The sequence below is a fragment of the Schistocerca piceifrons genome, chromosome 1 (genome assembly GCF_021461385.2).
Source record: "Schistocerca piceifrons isolate TAMUIC-IGC-003096 chromosome 1, iqSchPice1.1, whole genome shotgun sequence".
Taxonomy (NCBI): domain Eukaryota; kingdom Metazoa; phylum Arthropoda; class Insecta; order Orthoptera; family Acrididae; genus Schistocerca; species Schistocerca piceifrons.
Genome location: NC_060138.1, coordinates 95,370,564 through 95,387,725, shown reverse-complemented (window position 1 = coordinate 95,387,725; position 17,162 = coordinate 95,370,564). Strand labels below are relative to the sequence as shown.

The window sequence follows — 17,162 nt, the reverse complement described above, 5'->3', positions numbered from 1 at the left end:
GGCCGCAGCCCGAGCAGGTCCTCGGTTGTCCATCATATATAACAATTGCGCGGCAGCCACCAACGAAAACATACGATGGAACGTGCTTCTTAAGTTCTATGCGCACTTGTCGTACCCCGTTAAGGACAGGGTACGTTTCGAATGTGTTCCATTTCTCCTCTGTGTGGCTCAGAACTGTGCCGTATGGCCGCAGCGCATCAACGACTAGGTTGGCAGGGACTTCGAACGGTAGTTCAAAGATGCGCACGGTACGCACCCCCAAACCAGCATGGTCAACTCCTACCACGCTCACGTTACCGTCTGCGTGACAGAAGCGAAAGCCGTTTGCAGATCGTTGGAGTAATCTGTCGCAGGCCGCTTCGTCAATCAGTTTGAGGTACACTGTGCTGGTTACAATAGACAGATGAATTCCTATCAGTTCTTGTGGTTCGATGTGCATGATGTCTCGTAGAAACCGTTCAATTTCATGGGCCTTCGGTCTCGTGTACGATGCGTTGAACGTTAGATTGATTGTAGCTTTTCGATATGAGAACGCCATGTCGGGTCGGTACAGGTACTATACGGCAAGACAACGACGCGACCGCGCGCTAGCGGGTAAACAACAACACCTGCGGAGCACTGCCCGGCGCGCCGAGCCCGTCCGCACGGTAACACGGCTGAAAGCCGACTGTCCATTAGGCCACAGAGGCTGACTGCCGTTTAACTGGCGGTGTGCTTGCTCAAATCAACACTTGCCAAGTGTACCCTTCCTGATGCGCTACTCTACGTCTGCAGAGTGTCAGGACGTCGCATGAGCCTTTCCTGTGTGCCTGTACGTACTCAGACGTATCGAAGTCCAGGCACCTACTTTCTGCAGGCAATTCTTATACCTGCCGTCTTAGGCTATTCCCTTTCTGAACTCTAAGTCCTGCACACAAGACAGGTAAGTGACTATTCATATGGGTCATACCGTTTACCAACAAGTAATTTTAAAATAGCGTTTCCTTTCACAGCGCCATCAAGCTTTGAAACACTTCCGCAGCTAATAGGTCGATTGATAATGGCCGTCGTTTCGTTTCTGGTTGTCAGTAAGTGCGTATTTTCATATCGACGTCATACCTGTGATACCTGTAAGCACTCAGAAATGCCAGCTTTCTCAACTATTACAGCTGTATGTGGTGAGAGTGATTTTTCCCCAGTGAGTAAAACGTGTACCTCTGGTGGGACTCGAACCCACAATCCCCGGTTTAGGAGACCGATTCCTTATCCATTAGGCCACAGAGGCTGACTGCCGTTTAACTGGCGGTGTGCTTGCTCAAATCAACACTTGCCAAGTGTACCCTTCCTGATGCGCTACTCTACGTCTGCAGAGTGTCAGGACGTCGCATGAGCCTTTCCTGTGTGCCTGTACGTACTCAGACGTATCGAAGTCCAGGCACCTACTTTCTGCAGGCAATTCTTATACCTGCCGTCTTAGGCTATTCCCTTTCTGAACTCTAAGTCCTGCACACAAGACAGGTAAGTGACTATTCATATGGGTCATACCGTTTACCAACAAGTAATTTTAAAATAGCGTTTCCTTTCACAGCGCCATCAAGCTTTGAAACACTTCCGCAGCTAATAGGTCGATTGATAATGGCCGTCGTTTCGTTTCTGGTTGTCAGTAAGTGCGTATTTTCATATCGACGTCATACCTGTGATACCTGTAAGCACTCAGAAATGCCAGCTTTCTCAACTATTACAGCTGTATGTGGTGAGAGTGATTTTTCCCCAGTGAGTAAAACGTGTACCTCTGGTGGGACTCTAACCCACAATCCCCGGTTTAGGAGACCGATGCCTTATCCATTAGGCCACAGAGGCTGACTGCCGTTTAACTGGCGGTGTGCTTGCTCAAATCAACACTTGCCAAGTGTACCCTTCCTGATGCGCTACTCTACGTCTGCAGAGTGTCAGGACGTCGCATGAGGCTTTCCTGTGTGCCTGTACGTACTCAGACGTATCGAAGTCCAGGCACCTACTTTCTGCAGGCAATTCTTATACCTGCCGTCTTAGGCTATTCCCTTTCTGAACTCTAAGTCCTGCACACAAGACAGGTAAGTGACTATTCATATGGGTCATACCGTTTACCAACAAGTAATTTTAAAATAGCGTTTCCTTTCACAGCGCCATCAAGCTTTGAAACACTTCCGCAGCTAATAGGTCGATTGATAATGGCCGTCGTTTCGTTTCTTGTTGTCAGTAAGTGCGTATTTTCATATCGACGTCATACCTGTGATACCTGTAAGCACTCAGAAATGCCAGCTTTCTCAACTATTACAGCTGTATGTGGTGAGAGTGATTTTTCCCCAGTGAGTAAGACGTGTACCTCTGGTGGGACTCGAACCCACAATCCCCGGTTTAGGAGACCGATGCCTTATCCATTTTTTTTTCTTTTTTTTTTTTTTTTTTTTTTTTTTTTTTTTTTTTTTTTTTTTTTTTTTGTTCGGGCCTCCATCCACCCCTTATAGCCCGTCCTTCTGCTCGCCATTTAGTCGCCTTCGTCGGCGCGGCATCAAAGGCCTTTAATTTAAGGAAAATGAAAAACGTTGTGGATTACATGCGTCGTTCAGATACAAGCATCCATAAGAAGTAAATAGGAACTGAAATTTATTGCGGCTCCATTGCCTCGTGGTAACAGAAAACGTCAAGGAAGTTAAAAGGAAAGTGAAAATCCATTTCTTCGAAGATAGAAAAGCTTTGTTTTGAACTCTGCGAAATTGAAAGAGAACTAAATTATTTCTCGAAAACAGAAAACTGAATTTTCTTCTTCTTACAAAATGAAGCTTGAAATATTGCCAATCGATTACTTCAGAGGTGTTTGTAACTCGTGGTTCGGTCAACATGACGTAGTATTCGCCGTATAGATGGTCCGTCTTATCTTGAGTGAGTATCTGCTGAATGTTCGTTAACATGAAATTCAATCAATTGATCTAGCAGTCACTTTTTGTTTTTTTGCGTTATAGTTTTGAGCAGGTAGTTGGCGAAGTTATCCTTATAGTTTTTCGTTTTCATTAGTATATGGTGGTGAGTTGTAAGATAGACCCAGAAGTCTTCTTTACTCTTTTCTGCTTTTGTAAATAAGTAATGTACAGTAGCGGCTTTTAACCAGTTTAGAGCGTTCCTTCTCGTCCGTGGGTACGGGGTATCGTCCGGCGTCAGAAAGGCAGCAGGGGTTATGTATCTGGGCGATGTTCGACTGATGAGTGCTAACTTGTCCGTGATATATTCCCATATACCTTTTACGTTGTCGCACACAAACCTGTGTTCATCAGTATCTATTAAATTACACGTTGTGCACAAAGGTGATTCTGCGAGGTGTATGTTATGTAGTTTGGAGTTAGTGGCCAATTTTCTGTTAACTGCGAAATACCAAGTGGCTTTCATTGTTGACGGCAAGTACGGACTATGGATGTTCTCCCAGATTACCTTCCAGTCGAAAAGGTTGTATTTTTCTTCGATGTTATTTTTCTTCTTATCTTTTAGAAGTTCCTGGTAAACGTGTTTCACTGTCTTCATTTCCTGTTCGGGGATCCTTGTTTGTACATAACTGTACTCCAGTAAAAACCATTTTAAGTGGTAAAGTCCGTTTGGAATATGTTGCACCGTGATTGGTGGACTGAGGTCGGCGGGAGCTATCTCAGTAAGCAGGTGAGCAGCGAGACTATCAGCTGAGTGTTTCCATTGGTGGAAAGTTTTTGATATGTATAAAGCTTGCGCCTTCTTTCCAACATCGACAAGATTTAAGCCACCATTTTTTGTGGCAAGCGTTAAGGTGTCAAACTGGACTTTAAAAATGTGGTGATGGCTGACAAACTGTCCTAAAGCTGACATAATTCGTTTTGCAGTGAGTGTAGACATTGGTAAAACTTGAGCGACATAATTGAGTTTCGAGGTGAGGTATACATTTGCGACCGTTACTTTCTGAATTTCATTTAGTTTTCGTACACTGTGTTCTCGTATGCTGGCACGAATAGTCCGTAGAAGCTTTCTATAGTTGGTTGCAATGGTGTGCCGAATGTTACTCTGAAAATCAATTCCAAGACACTTGAAGATCTTCAGCTGACGTAGTTGTCCGTGAGGGTGCGATCCTAGGCCGCGGCCAATATTGAATATTCCAGACTTTGTCCAGTTTAGTTGTGCACCCGACGCTTGCTCATATTGCCTGACTAGCTGTAGTGCGGTCTCCACTTCAGTTCTATTTAGTACAAGGAAACCGACATCGTCTGCATACGCCTTGCACACTACTCGGGAGCCATGTATGACGACGCCCTGTAAACTTTGCGTCAGGGTAGCTAACAAAGGCTCAATGGCAATCGCAAAAAGCGCCATGGACATTGGGCAGCCCTGCCTGACGGAACTGGCTATCTCAATCGCTCGGGTAGGTTGGCCATTGATGATGACTCTGGAGAAATTATTCGCTACCATCTGTTGTATAATTGCGACGAACCCAGGTGGAAAGCCCATCGAATACATGGTACGAAAGAGATACTGGTGGTTGACCCTGTCAAAGGCTTTGTCGAAGTCCAAGGACATGATGGCACATTTCAGCTTACAGACTTCCGCAATGGAGATTAAATCACGGTAGTCGCACAAAGTCTGTTGAATTTTCCGATCCTTTCCCACACTGGTCTGGTAAGGGCCAATGATACTGGTCATTGTAGATTTAAGCCTGTGGGCCAAAAGTCTCGCAAAGATTTTATAGTCGCTGTTGAGCAGCGTTATCGGTCGTAGTTTTTTTACGTTTGCTCTGCCTGAGTTTTTTTTAATTAGAACGACAATGCCGTCACAGAAGCTGGTGGGGATCACGTTGTTGTGGTCTAGAAGTTCGTTACAGATGCAAGTGATCTTCGCCTTTATGGTGTTCCAGAATTTTTGATAGAATTCGGCGGGAATTCCGTCAGGTCCGGGGGATTTATTCTTGGCACTTTCCCAGAGTACATATTCCACGTCTTCTTCGGTTGCCACGTCTAATAGCTTTTCCGCGTCCACGAGACTGACTCTGTTGCGCAAATTATTCAAAAGAGCATTCTGCGCTTGCACGTTAACTTCTTTATTGGACATCAAGGTGGTGAAGTAGTTTAGCACCGCCGCTTTAATCTCGTTGTGCGTAGTCAGCGTTGCGCCATCCTCAGCAATTAACTCCGTCAGTATTTTACGGGACCCTTTCCTACTTTCTTGGATCATATGGTAGACTGAGGTGAGTTCTTGGTGGACAGTAGTCTGGACCCGTGACCTGACTTTGTAGCCTTCTAGCTGCGTCCTCCTTAGGGTTAGGATTTTGGCCTGGATTTTCTTAATTCGTTGACAATTCTCGACAGCCGAAGTGCCGAGCATATACAGTTCCCGCAGACAATGAAAATAGAAATTGATCGTCCTTTGAAGCCAAAAGCCCTTTTCCCGTGCGTAGTTCATGAAACACCACCTAATTTTAGGTTTGGCGCACCTGAGCCACCAATCAATGGCCGAATTATAAGAGGCAAATCGGTGCTCACATTCTCGCCAGGTATTGAGGAAGGCTTCTTGACACGCCGAGTCTTGTAGATGTGAAACATTTAATTTCCACAGGCCCCTGTATCGACACGTCCGTTGTCGGTCGAGAGTGATAGTACTGATGTATGCAGCATGATCTGAGAACGCCACTGGCCATACTTCTGATTGCAGAATGTTATTCCTCAAAGTGGGTGTGACATAAATGCGATCGAGACGGCTTGCCGAATGGGTCGTGATATGGGTAAACCCAGGTGCTGCACCATGCTTGAGCTCCCAAGAGTCAACTAAGCGCAAGTCTCGTACAATTCGTTCCAGTTCAAGTGATTTGTTAAGATTGGGAGTTTGGTCCTTTGCACTGATGACACAGTTAAAGTCGCCTCCGAAGATGACATTGTCGTGGCGGACGCCAAAGAGAGGAACTATTTCTTCTTTAAAGAATTCTGCTCTTTGATGTCTATTACTGGAACCGGATGGGGCATATACATTAATTAGTCTGTTGTTATAAAAAGTGCCCGCAATGCCCCTACTGTTCGGCAGTTTCGTGACGTCATGAATAATGATACCTTCCTTCACAATAAAAGCTGTACCTAATTCGCAACCGGCCCCAGGATTAGTGATGACATTATAACCTGGTATGCAATCAAGTCCGATCTCTGCTACTTCTTGTACAAACAAAATGTCTACATCAGCTGCATATAAAAAGTCTTTTAAATGTTGTAGTTTAAGAGCGCTGCGTATCTTATTAATATTGAGAGTAGCAAGTCGATAGGCCTGTGGCGGAATTGTGGTGGACTAAACAGAAACAAGACCTAAAACCAGTCCGATATCAAACAGAAATAACGCTGGAAATACAAGTCACGTCGTAAAAGCACTTTGGAAGCAATTCCAGATAACAAAAACATGTATTGACAGTCACCTTAAAGGCAGAGTTAAAAATATTCTCCGTTTGAGAAGGGAGCAGTCGTGCGTTCTTTTTGCGCGGTAGACTCCGTCGAGGCGTTAGCTTTCTCATTAACATCGTCGTCTTTGGAGACTGAAGTTACGGCTGTCACCGCTTCGGAAGTATCCATACTGTCGACGTCGGCAGTGGATTCTGTATCGTCTGCCCAACTAGTTGGCGGTGGCTGTGTTGAGGGCGTTACCGACTCGTGAGCAGGATAGAGTTTGACCATGCGGACATCACAGTCGGCTCGGAGTTGAGCTGACTGTTCGGGGTTCAGAGGTAGAGCATCGGAGACATTGTCAATGACTGATGATAAACTGGCTGAGGGATGATCATGGTTTGTGCTATCAGATGCTTTGTCACTGAGTTGTTCACCTATCTGTTTAGCCTTTTCGCGCAGAACCGGTGCCATCTGTTCTGCACCCTGGCGGGCAACTCTCCGTTTTTTAGTTTTTCTGGGAGACGTACGATTTTGTGGGCCTTGATCGGAACCTGCTGGAGATTCCCCCCGTGGAGTAGCAGCGGCCGATGGGGACGCAGCCGTGGGCATGTCGGATGCCTGTTCTTCTGTGACTACGACGGACGGCGATATTTCTATGGGTTTAGGTGGGGTCGCTTCCGGCGTTGCAACAGTCTCCATTCGCGTCACTGTCGCAGGCACTACAGTATTTTCACTGACTTCGGTGACCGTGGATATAGCCGGAAGCCCACGCGCTGCGGCGACGTACGTCACAGGCAGTGATGTCATCGCGGGAGGCCTGGCAGCCTCGCCGGCAGGCAGCTGCGCCACTCGCCTCTGCATGCATTCGGCACGCACGTGACCCGTTGAGTTGCATGCGGCACACGTTCGAGGCTGATCATCGTACATGACTATCGCACGATATCCGCAGACGTTTACATAAGACGGGATGTGCTTCTGCAGCTCGATTTTCAATTGCCGCACCCCATTAAGAACCGGGAACTTATGTGCGCTAGACCAACGTTCCGCAATATTGCTTATGATTTTACCGTACGGACAGAGCACTGCGTTGATCTGTTCACTGGTTATTTCAAATGTAAGTTCAAAAATTCTAACAGTCCGTATTCCTAGGCCGGCATGCGAAACAGCAACTTCTCCCACATTTCCATCACTATGTTTAAACTTTAGGATACCACCACAAGATTCAACGATTTTCTCACACATCTCTGATCGAGCTAATTTAACGAAAACGGTGCTACTGACAATCGAAAGATGTATCCCGATTATGTCCTCAAGTCCTATCTTTACTTCATCTTCTAACCATTGCTCAACTTCAAAAGATTTAGGTCGGACAAAATTTCTGTCAAAAGTAAACTTCAGTGTGTCTTTCCTACTCGGTTGAGACATCACGAAATCGAGTTCATTTGCAGATCACACCAAAACACTGGTAGACACTGAAGCAAGCGCAGCGACTCACCACACGTAAACAGCGACGGCGCGGCGCGCAGCACAGCACGTCCGACCTCTACCGCGTCCGCCGGCTGACTACCATTAGGCCACAGAGGCTGACTGCCATTTAACTGGCGGTGTGCTTGCTCAAATCAACACTTGCCAAGTGTACCCTTCCTGATGCGCTACTCTACGTCTGCAGTGTCAGGACGTCGCATGAGCCTTTCCTGTGTGCCTGTACGTACTCAGACGTATCGAAGTCCAGGCACCTACTTTCTGCAGGCAATTCTTATACCTGCCGTCTTAGGCTATTCCCTTTCTGAACTCTAAGTCCTGCACACAAGACAGGTAAGTGACTATTCATATGGGTCATACCGTTTACCAACAAGTAATTTTAAAATAGCGTTTCCTTTCACAGCGCCATCAAGCTTTGAAACACTTCCGCAGCTAATAGGTCGATTGATAATGGCCGTCGTTTCGTTTCTGGTTGTCAGTAAGTGCGTATTTTCATATCGACGTCATACCTGTGATACCTGTAAGCACTCAGAAATGCCAGCTTTCTCAACTATTACAGCTGTATGTGGTGAGAGTGATTTTTCCCCAGTGAGTAAAACGTGTACCTCTGGTGGGACTCGAACCCACAATCCCCCGTTTAGGAGACCGATGCCTTATCCATTTTTTTTTTTTTCTTTTTTCTTTTTCTTTTTCTTTTGGGCCTCCCATCTCCCCATACAGCCCATCCATTCGCTCACCTTTTTTGCCTTCTTCGGCTAGCTTCGATGCTATACTCTTGTGATGCTATTTCACTGTGGATATTCTGAAATGTATAGTTGTTATATTTTGATTCCTTTGTGTTTGAAGTGATATTGAAATTTTTTATTTTTATTTTTTATTTTTTTTATTGTTGTTTTTGTGTTATTTTTGTTGTTTTTTTTGTTGTTTTTTTTTGTTTGTTCTTTTTGTTTTTATTTTTGTTTCTGTTAATATTGTTTATTTGATTTTACTGCATGCGGAGTTGCAGGGTGCCGACGTCATTCAAAGCTCGTCTTCTCGAAAGTTTGTTATGCCTTTGGCTTCCCCAAGCGATGGCTTGGACTAGTCTGATATATTCCATTTTTGCTGTTTGGTTTCCCAAGTCGCCTTCTCTTAGCTCCGAACGACTCAGGCGCCAAAAACTGCGCCCTGCATACGAATGTGGAAAAGAGAAATGATGAAGTCCATGTTGCCGCGGAATGATTTGAAGAAGAAGGAAAGAAAAAAATGAAGAAATAAATCCTGTTTCATCTTCCCTCGTCGACGTCAAATAAATAAAGAAGCAAGTAATGTTCGCAGTTGAGTGAAACGGATACATCTTCCATGTAAGTTTGCAAACATAAAACATAAACGAAAAACCCAGTGGACACCACGTCCAAACGAATGGTCAGCGTCACCATCCATGTTGGGAGAATGTAAATCAAATTCCTGCTGAATTAACGGAGACGAAGGGCTAGGTTAAACAAGACATTTAAAACACCAAGCATGAACATTCCCAATCAGTGACTACTGCAGACACCATGAGTGTCGACTTTGTTCCTGTTCTTCTTTTTCGTTGTTTCATTGTTGTCGTTGGACATATTTGTTTTTTTTTTATTTGTAATTTATTTATTGAGATTTTCATTTATATTTGAGAAGGTATATATATACGTGGCCGTGGAAGAAACCTTACTGAATTCGTTTACAGGGTCGTGATTTGGAGCGCTAAGATATAATTTGCAAACTTTTGCCTATGTTTGACATCCTGCATTAGCAGTTGTGCCTGTGTGGCGAGGTATAATCTGTAGTCCAGGTATGAACGCCCCTCCTGGGCGCCAAGCAAGTAATATAGGGTGTGTCCAGCCAACCACGTCCAGGTGTTTGCCTTGGTTGTGGGGTAGTACGCGTCGTCGGGTTGGAGCACGGACGTAAGAGAGATGTGCCGTCGTGCCGTGCGGCAGATCAAAGCCATGGTCATTCTACACCATTCCCAAATAAGACTGTTCGCACCACAAACACATCTGTGTTGCAAAGTGTCGACAAGGCCGCACTCCCTACATTTGTCAGTAGCTGACAAATGTATTTTATGAAGTTTTTCGGCGGTGGGTAGAGTTTCATTAACAACTTTATACCACAGTGATCGAATACCGGTATCTAGCACTTTGTTATGTATAGTCTTCCAGATTAGAGCCCAGTCTTTAGAGGGATACTTCAGTTCCATGCGGTTGACCCTGCCTGTGTCGTTCAGTAGCCGGTAGAGGTTGGCAGTGGTAAGGTCACGTAGCGGGACTCTCGATTTCATTTGGAGATAACTACTTTCCAAAAGAAACATCCTAATGTGGTTTGCTTTGAAATGCGTTTCCCGAAGGTTGATGGGGATGTGCATAGTCTGAGGCTGAAATGTGCGTATGGCCATACTCAGCGCGCTGTCAGGATATTCGTGGCAGAGCTGCAGTGTACGCCGGATCAAGAGTGCCTTACATTTGGTTTGAACATCCGTCAGGCCGAGGCCGCCTTTGTCTGGTGGGAGAGTGATGACATTGATGCCCACCTTGAAGATGTCACCCCTCCAGATGTACCAACCTACTGCCGACATAATTTTCCTCGTAACACTGTCGACCACAGGAAGTATTTGCCCGACATACCAAATTTTCGAGAGAATCATGGTATTAACGAAATGAACTCTCTGCAATAAGTCCTGTTCTCTGCCTTTATGATACTGTAAGCAGCCCCGAGACATAGCCAAAAGATGTTTCCAATTGTCTACCGTTGTTCGTAGGGGGCAACTGCTCATCTTGATACCAAGAAGTTTGAGAGTCGCACATCTTCTGTACGGCAAAGGGGCGTCTGTGCGAAATCCACAGCCTATAGGCAGGAGGCAAGTCTTTCCATAGTTTAGCTGAGAACCGGAGGCTCGCTCGTAATCGGTGATACTATTCCTAACGGCCGTGAGGTCTTGTTCCGAACGCACAATGACACCCACATCGTCGGCGTACGCAATGCATTTGAGGGTGCTGGAATACAGGTTTAAACCTGGAAGGTTACAATTCAGCATCCTTACAAGTGGCTCAATTGCGATCACGAAGAGACACATGGACATGGGACAGCCCTGTCTGATTGACCGCTGAATCGGAATCCGCCGGGTGAATTGACCATTGACGATGATCTGAGAAGTGGCCGAGGTGTACATGTTGCTGACCATTGCAGTAAAGCCGTCACCAAATCCTAAGTGGTTCATGGTGTGGAAGAGGTAGCGATGCAGGATCCGATCAAAGGCCTGACATTGATCTAAAGCCAAGATTGCTGCTTCCGGGCGTGTGATTGCAGTAAACGAAACGAGCTCCCTGTAATCGGCAAGACATTTAAAGATCGTGCGGCCCGGGACCGCTGCTGCCTGGCTGTGATGTATAATTTTTGCAAGGACATGTTTAAGTCTACCTGCTATGACGCGGGCCACAATCTTGTAGTCAGAGTTCAACAGGGAGATAGGGCGGAATTTGGCAATATCCTGATGGGGGTATTCTTTTGGGACCAAAACGATCAGGCTGTCATTGAAACCATCTGGTAACTGTTGGCCGGCGCGCAGTTCATTGCAGATGCAAACAAAACAATGTTCGAGGAGGTCCCAGAACTGCTTATAAAATTCAATCGGCAGACCATCAATGCTGGGCGATTTGTTGGCCTGAGCCCTGCTCAGTGCCTCCCGAATCTCCACCGCGGTGACATCACTGATCAACAATTGTCTGTCGTCCTCATCGAGCGTTGTCGGAAGATATGCATGGATCGCCGCGATTGCCGCATCATCGGCTGGTTGTGCTCTGTATAGTCGCTCGTAGTAGTCCGTTAGAGACTCCTTAATTTCAGCCTGTGTCGTCACAAAGGTACCGTCTTCAGTTCGTAAGCGGGTAATCAATTTTTGTCGTGCGCGGCGTTTCTCTGTCCCTAGGTGGAAGGCGGATGGTTGTTCGTCAGAAGAGCCGGCGCGATCTCGCGAACGGATTTTAACGCCTTCCATTTGCCTGCGTTTGAGGAGCGTCAACTTTGATTTGATCCGTTTAATCTGAAGAAATTGTTCCTGCGTGACATGTGCTTCAGAATACAAGTCACGGAGACAGCGAAAATAAAATTCAAAAGTCTCTTTCTGCATCCGGCTCCTGTCAGAACTATACGCCTTCAAACAACGAATAAGCCTAGGTTTTGCACAACGGCACCACCACTGCGTTACCGATGGGAATGTTGGTCGTCGACGTAAACAAATTTCCCAGGCTTCTTGTAGACGGTCTCGTAACTCCTGTTCCCTGAGAATACTGACGTTAAGTTTCCATCCTGTCCGACCACGGAAAGTTTGCTGGCGCGCCATACGAATGATACAATGGTAAGCTAAATGGTCGGAAAAATACAGGGGCCACGTTTCCGAGGATGATACCCGCTCACGCAGGGTTTTCCCCACGTAGATCCTGTCGAGGCGGCTGGCCATTTGTGCCGTATGGTACGTGAAGCACCGTTGTTCCCCGTGTGTTATTTCCCACGTATCCTCCAGCTCTAATTGACGTACTGTTTCGCCGAGAGTAGCACATCCATTAAAGTTCGGCCATTGGTCCTTTGGCTTCAAAACACAATTAAAATCGCCTCCGATAACCACGTCCTCCCGGCTGCGGCGCAAAAGATATAATAAGTCAGTGGCAAAGAACTGAGCTCGTCTCGTTCTATTCTGATTCCCGGAAGGGGCATATACATTAACAAATCTAATGCCGTTGATAAAGCACGCTATACCCCTGCCATTTTCGAGTCGTTCAACGTCGGAGACGGCCACGCCCACTTTGGTTAATAGAGCGGTACCTGAAGAACTGTCTGGGGTGGTGTTTTTGAGTAATTGGTAGCCAGGAATGTCAGGCTGAAATTTCTCATCGACCTCCTGCAACAGCACAATATCAGCATCGCAGCTGTATAAATAATCACGAAAGCTAGAGAGCTTCTGTACAGAAGTAATTCTATTAACGTTAATTGTAGCTAACTTATAATCCTGGTAGGACTGCATGAACTGCTAAATGTTGGCAGAAAGAGAAAAAAGCAAAGTAGATATGCAGAAGCACAGAAAATTATAACCTTTAGTAGGTATCAGATAGGTAATCATCGTCCCCCGTCGGGTGTTTTGAGACAGGTCGTGTCGTACTTAAGTCGCCGACCGGTAATGCGGGTAAATTTCCTGGAGATGGCCCTACCACAGACAGGCTCTGGTCCATTATTACATCGTCAGTGTCATCTGCCCAATTGACCACATGAACAGCGGCCACCTCGCCAATTGAGCCCTGATCATTTTGAGATTGATGTTCGGGGGTATCCCTGAGGTCCTCACGAGGGTTCTGTTCCTCGTTCGCAGCGACCAGGCCGTCACCATCGGGGTGGGGCACGGAGACGTCCGAGACCTGTGGGGTCTCATGCAGCGGCTGTTCAGTGGGGTGGTCAAGAGAGACGTCAGGCAAGGAACGGGCAATTTGCGCCCCTTTTTCGCGCAAAGGTGGTGCGGTGTGGGCGGCATCTTTGTGGGCGATCCTCCTTTTCTTGTGTTTCTTGGGAGAAGTTTCAACTCTTTGCAGTTCTGCAGCCGACGAGGAAGAAGTGGAGTCCTGTGCAGGAGGAAGTGCATTCTGAACTGAAATGGGATCCATATTGCTGTTAACGTGGCGACCAGTGTGAGCTTCCTGGGAGTGAGCAACCTCTTGGTGGCTGTCTAAAGACGGAACCGCCGGGATGCTACTGACCACCGTTACTTCTGTAGTAGGAACAGCGATGCCGGCCAGACTGGAAGTGTCCATGGGCGTATCTAGATCAGTGGCCGAAGCCCTGGGATCTGTGACCACGTGAGGTTGCACCGCCGCGGCCGTGGTCGAGCGGACTGCCGCTACATATGTGAGAGGCAGTGTCGACATCCTGTTAGTTGCCGTCCTTTCGCCAGGTGGTAATTGCGTCACTCGTCGCTGCATACACTGAGCGCGAACGTGATCAGTGGCACCACAACCTGCACAAGTTCTAGGTTGACCGTCGTACATAACGATCGCCCTGTATCCACAAATAGTGAGATATGACGGGATGTGTCTCTTCAACTCTATCTTGACCTGACGAACACCGTTCAAAACAGGGACTTTGAAAGACAACCACTTTTCGGCAACATTGCTAATGACCTTACCATAGCTGTCCAAAGCAGCGTTGATGTGTTCCGCGGGTACTTCAAACGGTAGTTCGAATATTCGAACGGTGCGGACACCAAACCCTGCATGAGACACGAGAACCTCTCCAACATTCCCATCACAATGCTTAAACTTCAAACGACCACTACAAGAGTCAATGATTTGTTCACAGATTTCGGCAGATTTAAACTTTATATAGGCAGTGCTGCTAACTATCGATAAATGGACTCCAAGAATGTCATCAAAGGATCGTTTCAAAGCTTCCTCAATCCACGATTCTAATTCAAACGATTTTGGTCTTGCATAGTGTGAATCAAACACAAACTTCAAAGTATCCCGTCGTGTTAAGTGACTCATGTTGGAATCCTACACATAGTCCAAACAATAACACGCCACTGTGTACAGCAAAGGCGGCACTCACCACAACAGCCAGCAGCAGCGGCGACGTAAGCACCACACGTCCGCTCACCACGGCCGCCGAGGGCCGACTGGCATTAGGCCACAGAGGCTGAGTGGCGTTAAGCTAGCGGTGTGCTCGCTCAAATCAACACTTGCCAGGTGTACCCTTCCTGATGCGCTACTCTACGTCTGCAGAGAGTCAGGACGTCGCATGAGCCTTTCCTGTGTGCCTGTACATACTCAGACGTATCGAAGTCCGGGCACCTACTTTCTGCTGGCAATTCTTGTACCTGCCGTCTTAGGCTATTCCCTTTCTGAACTCCAAGTCCTGCACACAAGACAGTTAAGTGACTATTCATATGGGTCATAGTGTTTACCTACAAGGAATTTTAAAATAGCTTTTCCTATCACAGCGCCATCACGCTTTGAAACAATTCCGCAGCTAACAGGTCGATTGATAATGGCCGTCGTTTCGTTTCAGGTTGTCAGTAAGTGCGTATTTTCATATCGTCGTCATATCTGTGATACCTGTAAGCACTCAGAAACGCCAACTTTCTCAACTATTACACCTGTATGTGGTGAGAGTGATTTTGCCCCAGTGAGTAAAACGTGTACCTCTGGTGGGACTCGAACCCACAATCCCCGGTTTAGGAGACCGATGCCTTATCCATTAGGCCACAGAGGCTGAGTGGCGTTAAGCTAGCGGTGTGCTCGCTCAAATCAACACTTGCCAGGTGTACCCTTCCTGATGCGCTACTCTACGTCTGCAGAGAGTCAGGACGTCGCATGAGCCTTTCCTGTGTGCCTGTACATACTCAGACGTATCGAAGTCCGGGCACCTACTTTCTGCTGGCAATTCTTGTACCTGCCGTCTTAGGCTATTCCCTTTCTGAACTCCAAGTCCTGCACACAAGACAGTTAAGTGACTATTCATATGGGTCATAGTGTTTACCTACAAGGAATTTTAAAATAGCTTTTCCTATCACAGCGCCATCACGCTTTGAAACAATTCCGCAGCTAACAGGTCGATTGATAATGGCCGTCGTTTCGTTTCAGGTTGTCAGTAAGTGCGTATTTTCATATCGTCGTCATACCTGTGATACCTGTAAGCACTCAGAAACGCCAACTTTCTCAACTATTACACCTGTATGTGGTGAGAGTGATTTTGCCCCAGTGAGTAAAACGTGTACCTCTGGTGGGACTCGAACCCACAATCCCCGGTTTAGGAGACCGATGCCTTATCCATTTTTTTTTTTTTTTTTTTTGACTATATAATGTAGACTGCTGACTGAAATAAAGATTAAAAACACGAAAACTTCAGTCCTGGTGTAGAGAAGAAACATATATAAAGGCGGCAAATCCAGAAACAGTATAAAAGAAAATGGCTCACACAGGTGACCTTAGCCAACACCCTCTCTTTCAAATGTCAGGCTAAGCATATTGGCAAAATCATCTCGGAGGCCTGGCAATCGCAAGCGCTGCCAGTAAGCAGTAAGCATGTACTGCCGAAACGCTAGGTGTCCATCCTCTTCATGACAACTGTTGACAAAATGTACGAAATGGCCAATCAACCACATGACGGTATGGAGCTTCGTCCGCGGAAAAAAGGAAGAATCGGGCCGGACGATGATGTCAATAGTATAAGCGGCTTCAGCAGACCTAGTGACAAAAGCAAGTTGTTTCCTGAGCCAACGCCAATTTGCAAGGTGCCCACAGCAGGTGAATCGATGTTCAAGGGTATCCAGGAGACCACACCGAGTACAGGTGTCCGTGTCAGAAAGACCAATACGGTGCAGTCGTACATTGGTGGGAACCAAATTATTTATTACCCTATACCACGTGGACGCCACGGCCATAGAGTGGATCGGCAGACTAACGTTCTTCCAGACGTTCCTCCAGGACACAGATGGAGACGCCAGTTCTATTGGATTGGGACCGGCCAGCCCCTCCCAGCGGGCAATCAAGCCCTTGGTCGTTGGCACCGGTCGCCGCAAGAAGACGTCACCGAGGTAACTCACCGCAATGTAAAATTCCCGAATGTGTTTCAACTTAAAATTTAGGCGTCCGACATCGACAGGTGGAGCAAGGCTCGCCGGACGCACAACAGTAAAAAGCCTGGATGTAATTGAAGTCACTTCTTGCGTAACAATTAGAGTCGTTCGGCGGACGTACAAAGCAGACGCCTTGCGAGTAATGTCAGAGAGGCCCAAGCCTCCGGAGAGACGCGGTTTCGTCATTACCTCGTAACGTAACTTGAATAGATGGCCCTTCCATATAAACCTGCTAGACAATTGGCGCAACCTTTTCGCCACCATCATGGGAAGTGGGAACAGCTGAGCAACATAATAAGCTTTACATAGAACGTAGGTGTCTAAAATTCTGACTTTTTGCAAAATGGTAGCAGAGCGCTGCTCATGGACCATCAGAGCCCCCTGTATCTTCTCGGTGACAGATTTCCAATTGAGAGCCGCCATTTTTAGAGGACATCGATCAATGATAATCCCCAAGGACGTATGGCGATCGACAAAAGTGGCCCAAGGGACGTCAGCATCGCGAAATCCTCGAATATCAAGGAACTTACATTTACCCTGATTGAGACGCGCTCCAGAGACACGACAGTATGCATCAACCGCCCCTTTCAACAACGGGATATCATCACGTTGACGGAGGAGAACAACGACATCATCCGCATATGCCTTAACAG

General features: G+C 46.7%; 3 non-coding genes across 3 annotated transcripts; all 3 read right to left on the bottom strand.

The window, feature by feature from the left end:
- Nucleotides 1–1,191: 1,191 nt before the first annotated feature.
- On the bottom strand, nt 1,192–1,264 carry Trnar-ccu. Its single transcript has one exon. It is a non-coding gene; the product is annotated as a tRNA-Arg (tRNA).
- A 502-nt stretch (nt 1,265–1,766) lies between these two features.
- On the bottom strand, nt 1,767–1,839 carry Trnar-ccu. Its single transcript has one exon. It is a non-coding gene; the product is annotated as a tRNA-Arg (tRNA).
- A 13,231-nt stretch (nt 1,840–15,070) lies between these two features.
- Nucleotides 15,071–15,143, bottom strand: Trnar-ccu. The gene has a single exon. It is a non-coding gene; the product is annotated as a tRNA-Arg (tRNA).
- Between the last annotated feature and the right edge of the window lie 2,019 nt (nt 15,144–17,162).